The 23,029-nt window shown below is 39.0% G+C and overlaps 1 long non-coding RNA gene across 1 annotated transcript; it reads left to right on the top strand.

Annotated features, from left to right (window-relative positions):
* Positions 1-6,295: 6,295 nt before the first annotated feature.
* Positions 6,296-17,491, top strand: LOC142097050 (uncharacterized). Its single transcript, XR_012678103.1, has 3 exons — positions 6,296-6,558; positions 12,328-12,487; positions 16,435-17,491. It is a non-coding gene; the product is annotated as an uncharacterized LOC142097050 (long non-coding RNA).
* The last annotated feature ends 5,538 nt before the right edge of the window (positions 17,492-23,029 follow it).

Below are 23,029 nucleotides of genomic sequence, written 5' to 3'. Positions count from 1 at the left end.
GCCATCACCATTATGATCAGTCATTTAAACGGACATAAATCTTTGAAACAAGAGAATATAATTAATTTGCATGACATATAATAATTAGTGTATGTAGTATTTGCACGTGTACAAACACAGACCCCAAAAATGTGTAAAAGCTTTTCAACAGGCCAATAATTTGTCATAAACATACATAATATTAATAAAATCCATTGTGACTGGTTAACTGACATTTGTTTGGTAATTATATGTATTCTTTTACTAGTGAACCTCAATCATTTTTATCAGATTACAATCTGTCCAAATTATTTTTAGAATAATTATTATGAAATTCTATATAATGGGAGTCAGGACAATTCCTATAATGTTATTTCCTAACTTTAGTAGCGATATATCACACTGAGGAGAGTGGATAACTGGAAGAATAAGCTATATCTCAAACACAGCCTAAATTTGGACTAGTTTAAATAGTATATTTAAAGTGAATTACTCCCCCCCCCCCCTTTTCCTTGAAATAGTCATGGGATTTGTTTGGCGAAAAAGATGTCAAAGATTCATTTTAAAATCAATCTTTTTAGAAAGGGTGGCAAAGAAAACAGCACTGCATCCATCAACTTCAATCACAACCATAAATATCACAACAAATAAGAGGGGGCTCTCCATGACACGCAGGGGCAAATGCAAGATTTCTAGAGGGGGTGGGGGGAGTTCTAAATGTTTGAATGTTGAAGGGGTGTGGTCAGCCCATTCAAGTGGGGTGACTGATACTTAAATGGTAATACACTCTTGTAATGCTTAGTTTGACTTGCCCTTTGTTTTATCCTGCATTGCAGAACAGCACAATGGGGAACATACTTCCAAACTGTTCCTGTTGTCGGGACAAAGTACTGCCTGTGCGGTATAGTAGGACTGAGTAAAAAGGTAGAAAACATATATGAAATGACAAAACTCTCCTGGGAGTCCAGTTACATCCATATAGAGACCCAAATGACCAGCATTTTGTATCGACAAAGATCAGCATGCATAATCGCACACACAGTCCCATAAAATAAAGTTGGGCCCATCTGAAGGCAGAGCCCTCAGTGTGATGTTCTGAGTTCCAGACTCAATCAAGGTTGTAGAAACTAAACACTGCAGACATGCTCCAAACAGCACCGAAAATCCTTTCAAGGTATGGAGTAAATCACTATTTTAAACTATGCATAAAAAACAAACATATGAATTAGTAGTGACCCATGAAAACCTTAAGGGAAACCAGTGTCCATTCAACAGAAAATTCTGATTTTAATTTTTTTTTTTGCAACAAGTGGTCACAAAAATAATAAACAAAAAACAAAACAGAACTTGGCTGTAAGGGAGTAAATATATATTGGGGAAAAGCACTGTTATGTGTAAGAGTATTCACTGTTCCCTACCTTATTACATTAGTCAATATAAGTACTTTTGATACAGATACATTTTACTGATGATATATATGTGTGCGGTGGAGTAGAGGGACAACAGCAAATACCAAGTTAATAAGCTGTCCAGCTTCAGTATCTAATCCCACTATTGCAGGCAGGAAGATAGCTCAGGGTTATGTACAGAAAGGATACCGGTCAACATTCTTACAGTTCTCTAAACAATCCGTCACAGAGGGAGAAAGTGATGAGTAAAAACGACTTTCTTTTTCTGTCCCCCGCACAGCATCTTTCTGTATTAAAGCACAACTCACTTTCAGGTTACTGCAGAAGCTCCTAGCGCCAGCCCTGTTACCAGTTAAACAGGCAGGCTTTTTTGCAGTGATGTGACAAGTGAAGGTCACTAATGTATATTAAATGAATAACAGCTGTCCCTGATTATAAGCGGAGGCCATTTTCTTGTGGTCCGAGAGGTTAGTCTACCTCCTATGTTTATTAAGAATACAAAGTATGTTATCAGTAATTCGGGAGCAGGCAGGAGCACAGGCTGTTGGGGTTCAAGTCAACTGGAAACCCCTCCTGAGTGTGCGCTAGCCACCTGGCACCTCCAGGGCCTGGGTATCCCACCCCCCTTTACATTGCCTTCTTATAAGTCACCCCATAAGGGTGGTATCATGCATTTTAGTCACAATTTCAGAGGGGGGTACCCCCATGGCTGGATCAACTCTCGCAGGAAGTTCAAAATATTTGGTTACTCAGCCTTACCCTTTCTAATGTATCCCTTATAACAGCTCTTAAAAATTACCTTAAACTGGTACTTTGTCAAAGGGGTTGTGATTGCATGTGACAAAAATGCCTGGCCACCATTTGTTCTGCAGGCCAAGTATTTCTTTACCATTGCAAATGGGCCTATCAACACGTTACTGTTTCTTTGCTTTTTTTCTTCATTGTTAGCCACTTGCCTTTCCCTATTTGGTCTGTTTTAGAGTTTTGTATCTTACACATCACCGTCTTATCCCCCACTGTCACATTCTTGTACAGCATACAAGAATCGGCCACCTTTTTGTAAAAAAAAAAAGCTATGTAAAAGGCTGCCCTAAACAATGCTGCTTCCTATATGTCAGCCACTATTTCCAATAAAATACCTTAAACTTCCTTAACTGGCCTCCTCCTTCCTGGACCTCATTCTACTCCAACCTTCCATGACCCTACTACCCATAAAACTGTTAGACACCTAAGTTCCCCTCTGCATTCTTGTATACCCATGCCTTGAAAGCAGCCCTGTAATTCATCAATGTCCCTGAAACAAATCCTTCTACTCTGATCTAATAATCTGCCAGACATGAGATGGACACTGTAAACCAACAATTTGTGCCTCAGGAGCCAGTTTCCTGAATGCCTTCCGCCTATGCCTTGACAATGCCATAGCAATCTTATTTTCTACACCGGGTACATACTTCGCTTTAAATTGCAAGTTAAGGTATAGGCCTCTATGAACCAAATGTCTAATTAGCTTGACCGCTGGTGGTGAATAAGCAGATTGTTTGTTTAAAGCCTGCACCACTTCTAAGTTGTCACTCCAAAACACAATATCCCTGTTTCTTAACTTTTCCCCCCACAACTCAACTGCTACGATTATTGGGAACAACTCTAACATCAGCAAGTCTTCTGTAAACCCTTGCTGTACCCAACGCTGAGGCCAACGAGCAGCACACCATTCACCTTGATAATATGCACCAAAGCCCTTTAACTGAGCTGCAGCAGTAAACAACTGTAATTCCCTATTAGATGCTGGTGGAATCTGCCAAACCCTTATGCCATTAAACTGTTTCAGAAAATTACTCCACATCTTTATGTCCTCTTTCATCTCCTTACTCAATGTTATAGAATGATGTGGGTTCTTAACTCCCTCCGTAGCCTTTTCCAATTTTCTACAAAACATTTTGCCCAATGGGATCACTCTACAAGCAAAATTCAAATGTCCTACCAAGGACTGTAACTGTTTCAAAGTTATCTCGTCTGCCATCCACCACCTATCGAGCTCCTCCTCAAGTCTCTTCACCTTATCTTCTGGTATCCTACACAACCTCTCCTCTGTATCAATTTCTATCCCTAAATATGTCAATTTCGTAGTTGGCCCCACAGTTTTCTCTTTGGCCAATGGTACCCCAAAATTCTGAAACAAGGCTTGCACTGAAAACAATAAATCCTGACATTTCCCAGTCCCTCCCAGTCCTACCACCAAGAAGTCATCCAAATAATGCGTCACTGATCCGCCCCCTGACCCTGTCTCAATACACCAGTGTAGGAATGTACTGAATTTTTCGAAGAAAGCACATGAAACAGAACAGCCCATAGGCAAACATCTATCCACAAAATATCCATTGTCCAACTTAAAACCCATAAACTTAAAGCTCTCCGGGTGTATTGGCAGGAGCCTGAACGCTGATTCGATATCAATCTTGGCCATCAACGCTCCCTTTCCACAACCCCTCACCATCTGTAATGCGTCCTCAAATGATTGATACACAACCCTACACTGCTGCTCATCAATTGCATCATTCACAGAACACCCTTCCGGATATGATAGATGCTGGATTAATCTGAATTTTCCTGGCACTTTTTTGGGCACTACTCCCACTGGGGATATGACTAGCCCATTTATGGGGGGTTCTGTAAATGGCCCAACCATCCTCCCCAATGCTACCTCTTTTTCCACCTGGGCTCTAACAACTTCTGGCCACTCCATAGCTGATTTTAAATTGTATACTCTACCCCCTTTTACCAACTCACCTTTAATTGGCAACTTAAAACCTTCTTTAAACCCTTTGAGTAAAAATTCAGCGTCCTCTTTATATGGATACCAATTCAACCATTTTTCCATCTTACTCAAATTAACTGGTGATCCTGCTTTAATTAGCACCTCCTTTGCATCCCCCTGCACACTTAATGGGGTGCCCCCCTCCACAATACATTCACTGATGGCTAAATCTACATGCCCCCCGCTACTGCATTGAGCATTGTTTAACGCAAAGCATTTCCCTTTTGTCTGTCCTTGTGTACCAAACCTCCCTTGCCCCCCACATGCTCCAGTTGAGTTCAGCCTCTCTTGACCTATATACCTTCCATCAATGCACTCTTCCTGCGCTGGCCTCAAGACTCTCAACCAGGTTTCAACATCTCTAAAACCCATACTTAGAATTCTGCACCCATCCTCCTTTCTCCTAAACTCCTCATCGTATTCCCTCCAAATCTTTCCCTTATAAGTTAGAAAAACATTGTGAATCATATTCATGTATTTCAAAAAATTAATGTGCTCCTCTGGCCTAGTCTGTAAATAACACGCACCAAATGCATACATCCCGGTAAGCCAATTAGTGTACGTTCTGTATGCCTCCTCTCCTGCTACCCCTTTACTCTTTGCCCTATCTGCTTCCTTCTTTGCTTTCTGTGTTATAGCAAATATGTCTACATATCTACCATTTTCTATCTTCTTTCTGATCTTCTTGCGAACCCCTCTTTCTATTGTTGCATCTGCACACATGTCTCCATCACTTAGCCCTCTGGCCCTTTCCTCTCCCTTTTCTTTGTCTGATGTCCTACTCCCTACCCCCTTCAACTGCTTTTTGCCCTGATCTGAATCAGAATCAGAGCTATAACTGTCACTAGAATTAGAGGAATCGGACATGTTTACACGGTTCAGCCTTTCATGCTCACCCATATTCCTGTTAACAGGACCTTTGTCTTGGGCTCCATTCCCAGCGACTCTTGTATTAGCTTCTCCGCTGTCTGTTCTTATATGGTTTTCGTTCTGGCTTGTGCTTGGTGTATGATACGATTGCTCCGTTTTGACAACAACAGTTGATGCCGATTGCTGAACATCATACCTGCTTGTAACGGCTTCGGAACCTGAAACTGACAACACGCTATTACAATGAGTACAGTGCATATCCATGTTACATCGCGGCTTCCCTCGCAATCCTACCATGTTAGGGGTTTCCCCCAACTGCCGAGAACCATTAAACCCATTATTAACCATCCCTTGGTGGTTGCATTGGCCCTGCCTCATGCCTGACAGACTCAATGGGAAACCTGTCTCATCCATGCGGGGCTGTTGAAAATTCATACATCTGAACTGATCCATAGCTTGCTGATTGGGCATACAAGGCGTCTGCTGCCGATAAGGAAAACCCTGGTAAAAATTGCCTGGGTGCTGGTGCATTGGTTGAGGCCACCAAGGGTTAAAACCGCCCTGTCCTTGATTTGCCATATGGACACAACCATTACCCCCTCTGGGTCCCATAATTCCCCTGATTTGTGACTGTTGCCCGGTGTTTGGACATAAATTAAAATGCAACGGTGAATATCTGCAGTTTCTGTCTCCACTCTCCTGAAGCTTTTGCTGCATACCCGGCCCCCCCATTTGCTGCCTAGCCCCATGTTGTATATTTACCAGCCCTGAGGCTGATGCCACAGGGCGCCCTGATCCTCCTGCCTTTGCACCCTGTTGACCCAGCGAGTCACTGCACTGCTGGGTGTGCTGCCCTCCTCGTTGCTCTACAGTTGTTATCACTGTGGCAGAAGTACTCGGCTGCGCTGCTTCCTTGTCTGCCACTGCCCCGCTTCCTGCATCTCCAACCTTCCTCCTCTTCCCTGGGCTCCATTCTCCTCCTGTAACCCACGCTGGCATCTTCCTCTGTCTTTTCCGTCTCGGCATCGCTGCAACTAACAAGCTGCACTTGGGGAAATTAACGGTGTATAAGAAGCAGTTGTACAACTAACTGCACAGGGCCAAAAAGTTTTCCGTTTGAAATCACGTGACCGGTCGAGGGGCGGGGTTATGAAAGATTCAAACCCCACCATACAATGTACGTCTATGGAGAGGGGCGGGGCCGCACACCCGGATGTGTTAGGCGAAGGGAAACAGTGAACGATTAAGCAGCAGCGGTGCTTTAACTGTCCCCACAACTTAGTGCAGGGGAGGGGGAGCAGAGAGTAACCCGCGGCACCTACCTAACACGCTTGGGGGCGGGACTAAAACGCAGGCGTCTTACAGGGGGTGAAGTGTTGGAGGGAGCACTGCACGCTGAGACCATCTGGCCGCAGTAATAGCTGGCACATAGTGATACAACTAAACCGGGCTAGATGAGAAACGTATATAAAGAGGGCAAGAGAGGTATACACGGATAAGAATAGAGAATACCGGCAAAATAGGAAAATTACTGGAGGAAAATAACTAGGGGGGGCGGAACCCAGCAATTGCCACTTGGGTCATAAGAACTCACCAGTAGGCAAATGCCACCTGGTAAAAAAAACACCTAAATGGGATAAATCCCCTATACCAGACAATTATATGAACCCACTATGCCAGAGGATTACTGAACAGAAAGTTGTAGGAAACCAAGAAAGAAAGGAATATAAAGTCATGAAAATGAACTTAAATGACACAATGATCCAGCAATGCCTCAGTACAGTGGTCTTCTGAAAAACAATTCTCTACAGTACTTGATTCCATTAATTAATCCTCTAATCCCCTCTGGCCATCACTACTCCTCCTCCCTTCCTTCACCCATTGGCTCCCTCCTAACTGTTTCATACTTGATAATCCCAACTAATTCCCCTTTATCTTTCTCTCCCCTTGCCTAATTAGTGTAGAGCTGGCCTTCAAGTCCTAGTTAGACCTCTGTTCTGTTTCAAAACAAAATAACAACTATAAACTATGAAATACAATTGAAATATTCCCAGTAAAACTGTCATATCACCTAAACATAATACTTAGTCTAGAATGCCCTTTATTTTATATTATTACATTATTATGAATTATTACACCTTACTTCATTTAATTCAGTCTTATTTATTTTCTGTATCTTTCAAACTAGCATAATCTGTAAAGTGTCAAATTGTTTCTGCAAGGTGTTCGTTCAATTAGCAACAGTGATAAGCTTCCACAGCTTCTATGCACATTACAGTCAAACACCTTCAGTGTGTTTTTATTTTAGTTGGGTGAGTTTTTGACCCTCTAAACCCATTTTGCCTTAAGCCACAGTTTTATTAAGTCAGCCGCACAGTATCCCAGAAAAAAATAAGTCTTTCTAGATCGCTAACTCAGCATCTGGTGCATAAGTGTGACTTCCCACAAAACCTGTACTTCCACATTTGCTGTAGCATTATTTTTAAAACACTGAACAATTCACACTAGATGGTGCTATAACTACTACTAATTAAATTGTTCATGGGAGACTGTACCATGCAATAACTTAATAAAATCACAACTCTTATTTTTATTTGACAAAAATGCTGCAGCTAATTTTATTGACCATAACCGAACATAACACAATTATACTTAATTTACAACTTGGCTAGTAGAGTCATTTAATGCCACCTCATCAATTAACCCCCTAAAGCTAAGGATGTAATAATACTAGATTTCCACAAATTAGTCCTAACTATTCCTATAGACAATCCCCTCTCAATGACTTCTTCTAAACCAACACTGAAGATATCAGTTTCAATGTATGACAGGTGTACTTTATCACTCATATATAGGACTCCTTGCAAATTATTGTGAGTGTACACAATTATTTGGAATTGTTTAGGAAATTTTGAAAAGCTCTTTGCACCTTGTATCCAATTTGTTTGTCTTCCGGCCTTCTGAGTCTTGGCACAGCTTCAGACTAAACAGAAACTGTGTTTGGGAACATAGCCACCAGGGACACTAAATTCTATTTCATCAAGTGAATCATTCTTTTTTTTTTTTACCTGTATACTTTCCTCGGAGGTGACTGTTTGTTTAACAAGGTCATTTTCAATAATGAGTCTGGTAATAATTCTACTCATCTGATCCCTTGTCTGTAAATCCATCTAATAAATATTTCAGTCACTTTTAAATAGATTTATTACTTAAAGACACCTCTTACTCTTGCCCAGTGGACAATAGAAAAAAATTAGCAAATTAACTATTGTAAAAATTGTTAAACCTTGACATTCTCGTAACTGGATTATACATAATTTACTCTTGATCCATTTTGTATTTCTGTATAAATGCGTAAATTTCTACATTTGGTAGTCAGGGCCGGCGCTAGCATGTCTGGCGCCCCCCCTGCAAAAAATAAATTTGCATTTTGCACACTCCTCTTTTATAAATTATTTGTTCATTCAATAATGCTTTTTCTTAATACAAATCATATAATAAACTTTAACAAAAGATTAATACAAAAAAATACATTAAACAATTGAATAATATAAATGAAGATTAGGTATTCTTTATAATAAGATTTTACATTAAATTAGTTTGGTTGAGCCACCTCCTTCATCACACTGTACACCCCCCCCCCAATGCAACATTGCACGGTGCTCTCAAACATCACATTGTGCCCCTGTATGATCCCACTGTGCCCCCTCCTCATCTCACTGTGCCATCTCCTTATCAATGTACCCTCTCATCGCTGTGCCCTCTCCTCATCACACTGTGCCCTCCCTTTATCACTGTGCCCCCTCCTCATCACTGTTACATCTCATCACTGTGCCCTCTCCTCATCACACTGCGCCCCCTCCTCATCACATTGTGCCCTCTCATCACTGTGCCCCCTCCTCATGACTGTGCCCCCTCATCAAAATGTGCCCTGTTCTCATCACACTGTGCCCCCTCCTCATCACGCTGTCCCCTTCATCATCATACTGTCCCCTTCATCATCCCTGCCCCCCTTCCACCATCACATTGTGTGCCCTCCATTGCTGTCCCCTGTGGTTTTTAATTACCTTTCTATGACCTTCTTTTCTTCTCTTCCTCTTCTTCTTTTCTTCTGTCTTCTCTTCAGTCTTTTCTTCTTCTCTTCCCCTTCTGTCAGTGTGCCAGCTCCTCTCTGCGCCACTCCTTACTGACAGTGTCGGGATGTGATGATGTCATGCCCAACCCTGTCAGGGAGACGGGAGCAGAGAGGAGGAGGGCGCCACCGCCAATTTTTTTTGTTTTTGTTTTATTTATTTTGTGCAGCGGGAAAAATGGGGATGGCAGGCGGACCCCCACCTTGCTGGATGTGTTTTGGACAAGGCTGTTTCCCCAATATAATTTGGATTTTTTTATTGCTTCACTTTGTCCTTTCAAAAAAGATACTACTCATAAATGTATAAATAAAAATTAGAAGCCATCGTACTTGTAACTAAGATTGGCCATTACAGTTATCAAAAAAACGAAGTCAAATTCTATGATCTTTTTTTGGCATCCAGTGATACATACATGCCAGGTGGTATTTACTATGCTTGCTCTTAAGGCTGCAAACCTCATCTAAAAATAATTGTTCCCATGGGCTAAATATGGGTAGCAGAAGCCAAGTAAATTACCAAGGATTGCAAGTTTTTTTTAGTTTAATTTTTGTTGCCCATAAATCAACAATGATACAATTTCTTAATTTTACTAACTTCTATTATTGTAACCTCTTTAGTTTCTGGAATTTTATTCTTAAAAAGTCTATAACAGGGATAGAGTGTTCTTTCGTTCTGCCAATGGGATACCCAATCTCTTTGCTTCTCAAAAATATATGTTATGTGTACAATTACACAGGAAAAACCCTCCGAACTAGACACCAATAATACTTATAATATCATCTATTATTTTTCTAATCTGTATAGCTGGGTGCTCCATCAGTAGTATGAATATGGTAGGAAAGATATCTATAACTATCTATGTGGAGCACTCCAGGGGTACCAATATCACAAGGTATATTGTTAGTGTTTACAAGTTGGTTCTAGTCAGGAAAATATGTGACCACCTTGGACAAAAAAATTCTGAACAAATGATATAAATCTTCTGGGTCTGGACCACAATCTCACATATTAGTGATCACGCAATCCTTAACTTACAATAAAGTCATATCATTGTTCTGTACCATTTGAATACGAACACCGTAAAACTGGTAGTTATTAAAAGGGATTGTTTATATCTATCCATATCTATCTATCTATCTATCTATCTATCTATCTATCTATCTATCTATCTATATATATATTTATTTTATTTCATATGTATCTCATTCACTGCCCCCCTAATTGATGGAAACCTGTATTGAATAAGGGTGTTCACAGATATTCGGTGATTCATTGGTATAGAACTCTCATGTACCCTGGAACTAGCTATAGTGTTCTATTATTTAGTAATATCTATTGCAGAATTATAGTTGTTAGATGTACAATATTGTTAAATGTGTGTATATGACTTGTATGAAGAAATGATTCTCAGCACATAGGTATCCTAAGGTATATATTTAACCATTCACATGCCCTCAATTTATATTCATTCAGTGACTAGGCAGACATTCCGCTAGTTAAACTTACTGTACTTATTTCATGTTTGTGCTGGTTACAAAAATATGCTATCTGTGTGTGCTGACATAAAATTGTAACTTTAACTTGTTGTATAATTTGGTATCGTAACTATAAATCATAATTCAAAACATTAGTAGATAGTCTTCACACTGAGTTGTTTATAATTTTTAGAGTGATTTAATTAAAGCGTCTTTGTACAGAGGCGGGACTAGTTAGCTGTGGGCCCCGGTGCAGGAAGGCGGGAAGGAGGGAACCGGGGGCCCCCGACCCTCTTCATCGTCATGCAGCAGGCCCCATTATCTCCATGGGTCCCAATACATGGCACCTGCGACATCAGTGGTAGTTCCGGCACTGTCTCTGTATATCCAGATATATGGTATAAAGCAGTATCAAGGGTTCATTAATCTAGTTACTGATATCTATAGTTTAAATATAATTTCTGGGTGCAGTTCATGTGCACATTATAAATTGATATTTCAAGTGAAGCACATGAGTGGATTGGTAATGAGCCCAGGTTCCAATTTCTATCACGATAACCAATTTCTACATTTATTTCAGTGAACAATACTTATGTTCACCGGAACATGTTGACTAAATTATAAACAGGCAGACCACATAAGCCTGTAGTATTTAAGATCACTAATGTTCAAATTCCAAAGTCCACTTTTAGTACTGTTTCTCCCAATTACACTACTCATCTGTCTCTTTAAAAGTGCTTAAACATAGAGGTAACCCGTGCGTATCCTAGGTTGTCTATTTAAGAAGGCGTCATCCAGACATGGTTAATCTAAACTGACATGTCCAGTGACCAATGATAGTATTCATATGGTTGTGCATAGTATATTCCAAACTGGTATTAATTAGCTTGATGTTGGATATTGTATGGAAAATTTATAACAATACAAACATTAACGTAATAAGATGTTAGAAAATATTGTGTTTTAAAGTTAAGGAGAACCAAATTTGAATGTAGTATACAATTGTATAAACTAGACCTGGCTTTTCCTGTAAATAAAAATCATCTAAATAATTAATTGGCATTTCAAACTTTACAATCCATTTACCAAATTATGTATCGAATTTAAAATGAAACATGATAGTGAACGTTACATTGGAAGATATTTACCAAAATAAAATGCAACTTCAAGTTGAAAACCTAGCTGTTTAAAACAAAGAGGGTGAATAGGCAGATGCCAAAAAGAGAATGCTATGTTTGCTTTAGCTAGCAAAGTGCTTGACCACCGATGACTGTGTGTGAGTGATTTAATTAATAATAATTTACAAAAAAGTGATACTAAACGTATATCTGTAGCACGTGACTTAATTGTGTTTATTATTTTTTTTCTAATAAATTCAGGTATAATTATAATAAAAGCACATTGTCACACTTTCACAGATTGAAGATCAATAACCAGGTAGTTCAAAGATAAACAGGATTTATTTTAATATCCAAATTTAAAGTAACAAGTAAAGGCAGTAATCCTAAGGCAGAGAATGGTCTGGTGAAAGTATCAAACAATTGCAATCCAAATCACGAAAGGGAGCAAGGTTCTTTGAAACCATCTAGTTCAGATTCAAATACAATACACAAGCAAAGGCATTAATCAGGAGTTGTCTTTTATAGGCCCAAGCAAGAAATGAGATCCAAGATGTAATCTTCATGGAAAAAAACAGTATTGGCCATCTTGGATAAGGGCTATTCTAAGGACAAATTCATAAAAGAGATCCAAGATGGAACTTTCATGAAACAGTTCTGGCCATTTTGCATAAGAGCTATTCTAAGTGTAAGTTTATAACACAGGTATATATTATGCTCTCTGTATATATTGTATCTTTTTGTATGAATTTATGTATTGGTACAATTCTGTAATTCATTAGAGATATAAGATAAGTGAATGTTTGCACATTCCTAGACAGTGTGGTAGACATAGACTAGATTAAAATTATGTCAATGACCCCTTAGAAATTGACTGAAAATGTATTTTAGTTTCTTCTAGAATAAAATATGCAATAAATAAGTAGTATAACTTTATAATGTAAACCTTAGATGTAGTGTTGATGGCATATATAGTTCATATTTTATACTACTGCCATCAACTGCCTAAAATTAGTATTAGATGAATCAAATATTAATTTCAACTGAAGTGGAGATTATCTTGAAAGTGACAGGGTTCAACTAAAAGGGCTGCTGGTTGATTTGGGATCCAAGCTGTATGCTAACCTTAATTACCACAGTTAAGTAAACGATATTCTTCTAGTATATATTTTGTGTCAGTTGTTATTCTTTCTTTGCGCTAGTATTTCATGATCCTTTGTAACCTTAATAACCTGATACACTATGTCAAATGACATGTATTACACTTGTCAAAGTTCCTTATCTGTGCCATCATTCAGCGACTCGCCAGCCAGTCTAGAAACAAGGGATCAATCGAAAATTTGTAATTTATATTTTGAATTTATCAATGTATTATCACTTATTTGTATAGCTCTGACATTTTATACGGTGCATTCTGGCGAGTATTGAGTCAACATCAGTTTCCTAAAAACAACTCCTAAAAAAGGAATGAGGAAATATTACCCTTCAAAGAAATCCAAGCGTTAATTCAAATTCTCTCTTTTTAAAGTTGTGATCTTCTTGTTTGGGTATAGCTTAAACCAGTGATGGACATCTGAATCCTCAGGGGATGTTTAATGTTGGCTATTGTTTATTTGGAAACTTGCTTAGCATTAACATTGACTGTTCTTTTAGGATAAAGAAAAGCAGTATTTTGCCCATGCATGTTATACATTCATGTCTGAACCTGTGTTTATGTTTACAAAGTGATTTGTTATGTGCCCCAAAACCCTATATACATTTCTGTGATGGGATCCTGGATAGAGGATGTGCCTTAGAGACAACAATCCTATTCCATTAATCGACATTCTTCATACTCCACTGTAGGCTCTTGTGTATAGATATTTTTTGACATAACTTACCCCATAAATGAACCACCCAGTTCCACCTACAGTTTTCTATGTTTCCAAAATAGTGTCTATGGGCCTGATTCATTAAGGAAAGGAAAGCAAAAAACGGAGTAACTTTGCACCTTGGTAAAATCATGTTACATTGTAGGGGGCAAATTTAAAACATGATGGCAGATTTATTTGTACAAATTAATAAAGCTATCAAAAATTTGTGTGCTACATGAAAAAACACAGTATTTATCTTTTGTCCAAAAAAATAAACTAATTTGCACCCCTTGCATTGTAAACTGGGTTTTGTCCAGGAGAATTTTTTGGTTTTGTTTTACTTACTTTTGCTTAACTTTTTAATGTATCAAGCCCTCAGGCCCTATATGTTTAAACCAGGCAACACTGATATTAATTTCAACTGAAATGGAAGCATAACTCGTATATGCAGAATTCTTTAATGCTGGTTGCTGAATATCCAAGCAACTGGCCTATTATTGCATTCTTCTTTCCCTTCCTGTTTTGTTGTTCTAAAATTATTTGTTAGTGTTTACAGACAACTAGTAAAGCGCTACGGAATTTGCTGGCGCTATATAAATAAATGATGATGGTGATGTATTTCCTTCTATTGATTTTAAAGTTTAAGGGCAAAGAAAACCTAGAGGAGTACTAATATATTGTAAGGGCTCCATTAAAAATATCTCAGGGTCCCAAAAAGCTGTGTTCAGCTGAGGAGGAACATATGCTTTACTAGGCATTCTACTGATTGAGACCATACCTCATACTGCCAACTAGAGGGGGCGTGACTGGAGGGCGGGAGGGGGCGGGGCGAGGCCAAAATGACGTGATTGGCCTCGCCCCACCCCCTCCCGCCTTCCAAAATGGCGTGAATAACAGAGAATCGCGTCAAATTACGCGATTCTCAGTGAAACCTGGGATGCGGGAGAAATGCCAGCTCGCCCGGGAGACTGACCCGAATTTCGGGAGTCTCCCGGACTTTCCGGGAGAGTTGGCAAGTATGCCAAACCTGTGCTAATGAATTCTGTTCTATTTGCTCATTAGTTAACTTAGATACTTCGTCTGGTGCTGAAATAGAATTTTGTTGTATAGCCGTAAATTAATTACTTATCTCCATATAAGCTGAGTCACTGACAACATCAAGCTCTGATCCTTCAAAGCATCTAGATGTAGTTTCTAGTCCACTGCTGGAATTACAGAGTTTAATTTGTAAACTTAAATCATACATAGAATGGTCAGATGCTGCAGTGAAATTACTTATTAAATCTTTGCTGTTATTTGCATTAATATGTAAGTCTATTGGCGGTACATTGCATAACTCTAAATTATTCTGACATTCTTTCTATTTTCCAAATATAATCCTTGGTGATAGATTGTGCATGTTGTAAGCAGAATGTCAGGAATGTAATAAAGCTTCAGATTTATCCAAATTGTCTAAGAGAACTTGCATAGACAAATTATACACATATCATATTTATAGCCTCCAGAGTAAGACAGTACCATACAGCAGTTGCAAATTTCCAAAGGATTGAAAAAATAGGAGACATTGTCACTGATATAACAAGTCTTAATTAGAATTGTGTTAATTCACTAGGCAAACATGTTTGATAGAAGATTCAAAGTTCAATTGGTATTGATAAGGTTGCTCATAGAGTTTAAAGGAAGTATCCACGTTGCTGGTATAATGGTTAGAGGTTACCATTTCTTTTGCACCTGTGAATTGGTAGGGAGAGTGCCTCCTACAGGTGTAACATTGGTAGCTAAGAAAAGATTCGGAAGTGTATAAGTGATCTATCAACAAGATAAGTGGTTAGCACTTCTGCCTCACAGCACTGGGGTCATGAGTTCAATTCCCGACCATGGCCTTATCTGTGTGGAGTTTGTATGTTCTCCCCGTGTTTGCGTGGATTTCCTCCGGGTGCTCCGGTTTCCTCCCACACTCCAAAAACATACTAGTAGGTTAATTGGCTGCTGTCAAAGTTGACCCTAGTCTCTCTCTCTCTCTTTCTCGGTCTGTGTGTGTGTATATTAGGGAATTTAGACTGTAAGCTCCAATGGGGCAGGGACTGATGTGAATGTGTTCTCTGTACAGCGCTGCAGAGTCAGTGGCGCTATATAAATAAATGGTGATAATGATGATGTACATACCTCTAACCACTATACCATAAGACCAGCGGAGTGGATACTTTCCTTAAACCCTCTATGAGCAACCTTATCAATACCAAGTGAACTTTGAACCTTCTACCAAACATTAACTATGTTTGCCATACCGATTTAGCACAATTCTGCTTAAGTGGACATTTCTTTTTATTTAACCCTTTTGTAATTTGCAACTGCTGTATAGTACTGTCTTACTCTGTATATCATGTGTGTATAATTTGGCTATGCAAGTTCTCTTAGACAATCTGAATAAATCTGAAATTTTATTACACTGCTGACACTGCTTACTTCATGCACAATCTAGCACCAGGGATTATATTTGGAGACTAGCAACTGTAAGATGGCGGGGAACACCACCATTCCCCTCCGGGTGCTTAGTTTGGGCAATAGAACTTACGAATGTGACAGCGCTTGTGGGTATACATCATTATTATTCTTTCTTTTTAGTTTTATTATTAACATGCTTTGTCTATTTAACAATGTTTCTTTTACACTGCCTCCACTTTTTACTAGATGGCTTTAGGGAACACTGATCCCATTGATTATTGGTTATTATTTATGTGTAGTAGTAAGATAAACCTCTATTGTAGTCTCCATTTTACAGCCAGCAGAACATCACATCAAGTCTACATCTTGAGTCAGCCTGCAGAACATCACACCAATTCTACTCCTTGTGTCAGCCTGCAGAACATCGCTCCAAGTCTACTCCTTGTGTCAGCCTGCAGAACTTCGCACAAAGCATGTCCCTGTGCCCGCTTATTGATCTCCTCAGTCAGTGTTCTTGCTCCACTATCCTAAGTGGTAAAACGCAGCAGTTTACAGGACATCACATTAAGTCTATTCCTTTCCGGTCCCGCTCTCCAGGGTCTCGCGGGGTACTCCTTCCTGAGGACCGAGACCTGCAGTACAGAGGCAACAAAGTCCATATCTCCTTGTGAGGATCCCTGGGGAAGACCCTCTGTGCTGTTAGACTCCGGGTCTCTAGGGGAGTAGTGTCAAAACCCCAGCAGTTCAAAAGGATCTAACTAGAGTCTCAGTGAACCGTGATAACAAGAATACAAAAATACTGATTCACCATATAGAGAAATGAACTGAAATCTTGTTGCTAAGAGTTTTAAGTTTTAAAACAGTTAAGAGGAAGAAAAGCTTATTTAAGCAGAACTCATTGGCTGCCTAGTTATTGGTTGCAGTGTTTTCATTTAGTTGTTACAATGTGTCCTCAGATACTTGTCTATTTTAAACATTTTAACTACTGGCCCTGCTTGACATCTTAGTTAGACTGAATTTACCTTGTGATTTCACATATCAGAAATTCAGTGTTTCAGAACAGTACAAATTTCCAGTACAATACTGAGTGGCATATTAAGTCATAAAACAGAAGCTTTCACTGAGAAGGTTTCATGTTTTACACTAGAAAACTCCGTCCAACGCTTTCAAATATCAAACAGAAAATTTAGGTCTTTCTGCCACTACAAATAAACTTGTGTTGACAGAAATACAGGCACATAATCTCGCAATGAAATAAATAATTACAGGGGATCTAAAGTAATCAATATGAATAGTTTTTATTTATTAAAACCACATAACTTTAACAATAATATGCACCATATAGCAGCTGGTAAAATTATACACAGATATTGCATGCAATAATTAAAATGAATATACTTGTATATTATACTTGTATATTGTGTATTTGACAAGTTTGAACAAACTTGTCAAATACAGATTTACAGGAATGATATTAGTAGCGATAAATTAGCTGAATGGTCTTATCTCAAGGTAATTGTAAAGTCTCTAAGGAAAGGATTAAAGAGGCTATCTTATATGTAAATAGGTAGACACAGGTGTAATTTCCAGCTCTGCTGGTGTCTAATATAGATCTCACCGCTATGTCCACCAGTCTCGTAAGAATACACTTCCCCATTTGTGGCTTTACATTTAGAGTAGATTATTAATCAGAGTTCGCGTCTACATAAATCCCGTCTTTGCAGCAAAAAACAGACACCACTGTATTCATAAACTTGTTCCTGTAATTGGTGAAGTTCAAACTAGATGTAGGTATAGCAATAATAATTCTTGATGATTTTCAGTGTTCTCAAACAATTTTATCAGAAGTAGATGATTATTTCATGTCCTCTCCGACATTAGCTAAGTAAACCTATCAGAAATGCTGTTCAATTACCAAGCATCTGAGTTTAAATGAACCTAACATTCAAGATACACTTTGTAATCTATAATAGTTAAATGGGATTAAATAACATAAAATAAAATATATAAAATTAAGGAAAAATAAATATAAAGAACAATTCAGAGATAACATACCAAAATATAAATATTAAAGGTTAGTAAACCATCACATTGAATTAATTTAGTAAAGTAATCATATAAGAGAAAAACCTTTATTTAGTCATGGCAATACAGCAGACAATCTGTATTCAAATAATATATAGCATTGTTGTAATATAAATAAAACATAAATACCCAATTGTCTGAGTTTGTAATAAATATCACTTCCACTATAAAGATAATTGTCTATTTTTAATGTTTTGTTTTGTGTTATTTTTATTGTTTTTTGTTTTCCACAGTCAACTTCTATGGCAAAATTACACTTTAAGAACCTAGGTGAGCTCAGATGACCCTGGGTGCAATATTACAGTCTAGCCACCGGGGGGCAGCAAAACCTGTCTTGCAGGTATCCACTGAGTGCCATCTGGCTTAAGAAGAAAGCAGACTGACAGGAATTGTGGGGTGCAGAGAACAGTGGCATCTTGACCCTTAGTACTGACCTGTCAACCGATGGCTCGATGCAGAGATCCCAGGTGGTGTTTTGAAGAGGCTTTGGCAAGCTTAGCAGATGGCTCCTTCCATGTACTGGACTTAGCTATCCTGTAGTAGGGACGGCTGTTAGTAAGCTCTGCACCTCAAGCGAACGCAGACAATGAGGGGCAAGATCTGTGTGTTGGTGCACTTAGATGTCAGACAGGTAGTAGTAGGTGTCACCACAACCGTTTCCAAGCATTGGGGACCCCTCAAGAGTCCAGGGCTCAGTTGGATCCCTCAGCTAATTTCACATGTTGCCAGGCTCCAAGTTGGAGACAGCAGAGCAGCTGCAGGGACAGCTCTGTCACTCCCAGATGTATAAGGGAGAAGTGTCCCGCTATTCACAAAGGGTAAGGGCTATCTGGAGGGCCGGAAAATGCCAATGGCAAGGAATATTGCCACTCCAAATGAGGAGCTGATGAGATGTGCATCCGTCTAGAATGGCTGCCCAGTCACGCCCTGACAGAAGCTTTTTAATATACCTGAACCAGATGTTACATAGCAATGGTCTTGCAACTAGCCCTGCCCCAGATCCTTTCCCTGTACAAGCTTCTTATCACAGAATCTTCTCACATAACATAGCCATGTCAGAGGCAGCTGTCCCTTTTTGTATTTAAACAGTAAATACTTAAAACAAAAATAGTAACAACTATGCTAATATAAAGAAATGACTGAAGAGCACAGAAAAAGCTATAAAGAAATGTATTTAACGTATTTAGTAAATGTTGCTTGTTGGAATGGACAAGCCAGTACATTAAGCAATCCGGATGTAGATAATCACTTTAAGGATAAACACATAATTTGTTTTTTAATGTTTAATATTTTGTTTCACAAATGCTTGATTCATATTACTTATCTAAATGTATCTGTCAGCAATATAATTATAGACACTTGTGCAGACTACAAACACCTTCCTATAAAACAAACTTTGTTCATACATTGCTAATTTCACATACAATACATATAAAAGAAAACAAACAGATGCTTATCCTTGTCAGTTCTTACTCTATAATTTAAATAAAAGGAAATTATCTAAACGCCAACAGACAAGCAGAATACTGATTATATTTATAGATACAGCCCATCAAACTAAACTAAGCAGTTTTGTTCTTGTCAAGTGATGCATATTCTTCTCTAAGGAAATTAATTTCATTATACTACACATAACTTGGGGCACATTGGATACATTATTTCTGGGTTGATTGTAATAGCAAATAAAATTGCCTATTGCTATTTATTTATTTATTTATTTTTGCGAGCCTTTTATTAATCCTATTGTCTTAGTTGAGAAGGAAATGTTTAAATGTCAGCTACACCTGTCACGTTGAATAACTATTTTGTGATGTAATAGTTTATAAACGATCTCCTTCATTTTTCTTTCTTCCTTAATTGTTAATATTTTAATTATTTATCTTTCATTATGTAATGTTTTGCCTAATGTCCAGGGCAGGGCTATGGTAGCGGCAGAAGAGACAACTGCATTGGGCATAACTTGTCTCAGGGGGCAATTCGTTTTTTTGTTCTGCATCTGACTGTTTTCAGCAACATGAGTTTCCATCATTTATATGGCATGTTAGGTTTATCTGATATAGCAGAACACAGAAGGATAAGCTTACCAATTGAGTCTAAGTGGTGGTTCGTTGTGGAAATGAGCCACCAACAAGGTGAATTAATTAATTTGAAGCTCAAATATTGTTGACCATAAAACCACCTAAATTACAACGCACTGAAAGCTCAGGAGATGGAAAACACAGATGGCAGAATTAAAGGACTGTAAATAGTATATGATACAAAATAACAATTTATTGAAAAACATAAACAATTAAATACAAAACAAAAGAGTATTATTAAAACATTAACTACGGACTAAATATGTGTTGAAGTGCACTTCCTAAAACATATATTAAAAATCAGTAAAAATCACCAATAATAAAAATCAGAATAAATAATGGAACATGAAAATGTTCATCTCTTGTACATATGCTTATATCTGGAACCTTAAATCCTGGTACATAGAATGGACTTCAAAATAAAATACTGAAAACTTCAAATAAGCTCATTAGTGTAAAATGTAAATTCCATTTAACTAACATTAGATCAATACACTACCGACAGACCGATAGAATAAAAGGTAATTCAATCCTTACCCAATAGTTGGGAAACATAAGTCGTAATCAGGATGAACACTGCAATCCCAGTAGTGTTATAAGGAACCTTCAAAATAGAAGCAAAAGCTGCTCAGTTCTTTCCCAGGTTCTGGGAAAGACGAACAGTGTCCAAGCAAACCTGTGGTAATTAATCAGGGAGATTTCCTCGGGTGGCTACCCAAAAATCACGATCTCACTTATACTCCAGAGATGGAGCACCCGGATGGCATCTCTCATATACCTAGGGGTAAGTGTATTAAACTGCATTTTTTGCAGGGCAAATATAAAACTGTAATGTCTGTAAATGCAAAATTTGCCTTGAAAGCCAGTGCCGTTTTAAAATTGCCCTGCAAAGTCTGAAAGTGTTCATCTCTATTGAAAAAGACTGACTAGATTAAGTCTAGCTGAGATGCAGTGTGAAAAGGTTCCTGGCTTCAAGCAATGGGAGGTGGTGACAAGAAGGGAGTTCTCCTTCATAGATGCTGTCACCGGATCAACACTGAAGTATACCTGCTGATGTTGGCACGGCTCTAGAAGGAGGTGCGGAGTCTAATGCGCCTCCGGTCTTCTCCAGGAACCCCCGCAAAGGAGTATGGGTTTCGCTGCGGGAGACGCGTAGGTCGCAGTCTTCCAACATTAGCCACCAGTGAGGTAACGGAGAGTAGAGGGCAGTCAGTTAGGCCGGGTTGGTAACGTGGGGACAGCAAAAGTACACTAGGATTATCCAGGAGGAGTGGTCACAATAAGTTGGGTCGGTAACGTTCGGGCAGCAGTAGTACACAAGGGAGATCCGGAAGAGTGGTGAGCCAAACTGGAAAATCAGTAGAGTAGTCTAAACTCAGCCGAAGTCATATACAGAGAATCTGGAAATAACAGGAATGCTGGAGCTGGGGGACCCAATACTCTGGCACCAGCTTGGTGCCAGAGGCTGCCGTAAATAGGGAAGCTGCTTCTATGATTAGCGGCAGAGGCGCAGCACCATCGGGCGGTGGCGCAGCACCACCATGTGCTGCCGGAGCAACGCATCATACTCCGCGTAGACTTTGTTGTCAACCGTGGCACACTAAAGTAACATGAAATCTACAAAAACTGGCGTAACTGAACGTCACTGGCGTAAATCTTGTACCTCTAATGTTTTCAGCGCATATACTGCTATCTACCACTCCTATCAAAATGCTCTGGACAATGCTAAACAAGCATACGTCCAATCTCTCATCTATGCTCAGGCTTCTAACCCCAAACACCATTTTAACACATTTAAATCTCTTTTCAATTCTCCCACCCCAAACCCTCCAACTATCATCAGTGCCCAGAATCTTGTTTCCTATTTCAAGGACAAGATTGATAAGATCAGACTAGAATTGGTATCTTCTTCCTCGACTAGCAATCAGCTCAATTCCTTCCCAGCATCCTCTGACACCGTCTCTTCATTTGATCCCACCAATGAAGAGGAAGTTTCTACTCTCTTCTTGTCTTCCTACTCTACCTCCTGTCCTCTTGATCCGATACCCTCACAAATTGGTAGGTCCTTGTCTTGTGTGCTCATTCCACCTCTAACTAAAATCTGTAATCTATCTCTCTCTAATGCTATCTTTCCATCACTATTCAAGCACGCAGTTATTATACCTATTCTAAAAAAACAAAATTCTGTTCAAAACTCTCTCTCAAATTACCGCCCCATCTCTCAGCTCCCACGCCCCTCCAAACTTCTCAAGAGCATTGCCTACACTCGCCTCACACGTTTTCTTTCTGCAAACAACCTATTGGATCCTCTTCAATCAGGCTTTCGCTCTCAAAACTCCACAGAGACTGCTCTGACCAAGGTTGTGAATGATCTGATTATATCTAAAACTAAAGGTGATTACTCTCTTCTAACTCTCCTGGATCTCTCTGCTGCATTTGACACTGTTGAAATAACATGACCATAAATCCCACTGAGCAAGCTCGCTGTCTAGGTGTAATCCTTGACTTGCAACTATCCTTTGTTCCCCACGTCAACTCTATATATACATCATGCTGCATACATCTAAAAAACATTTCCAGAATACGTACATATCTCACACAAGACACAGCAAAAATTTAAATTCATGTACTCATCTCCCGCATGGACTATTTTAATTCCCTCCTTACTGGTATTCTCATAATCAGACTTGAGCCTCTACAATCTATTTTGCACGGAACGGCTAGATTGATTTTCCTTGCAAATCGTTCTTCCTCTGCTGAGCCACTCTG

The sequence above is a fragment of the Mixophyes fleayi genome, chromosome 7, assembly GCF_038048845.1.
Source record: "Mixophyes fleayi isolate aMixFle1 chromosome 7, aMixFle1.hap1, whole genome shotgun sequence".
Taxonomy (NCBI): Eukaryota; Metazoa; Chordata; class Amphibia; order Anura; family Limnodynastidae; genus Mixophyes; species Mixophyes fleayi.
Note: the sequence above shows the minus strand (reverse complement) of the source record. Positions and strands in the feature narration are given on the sequence as shown.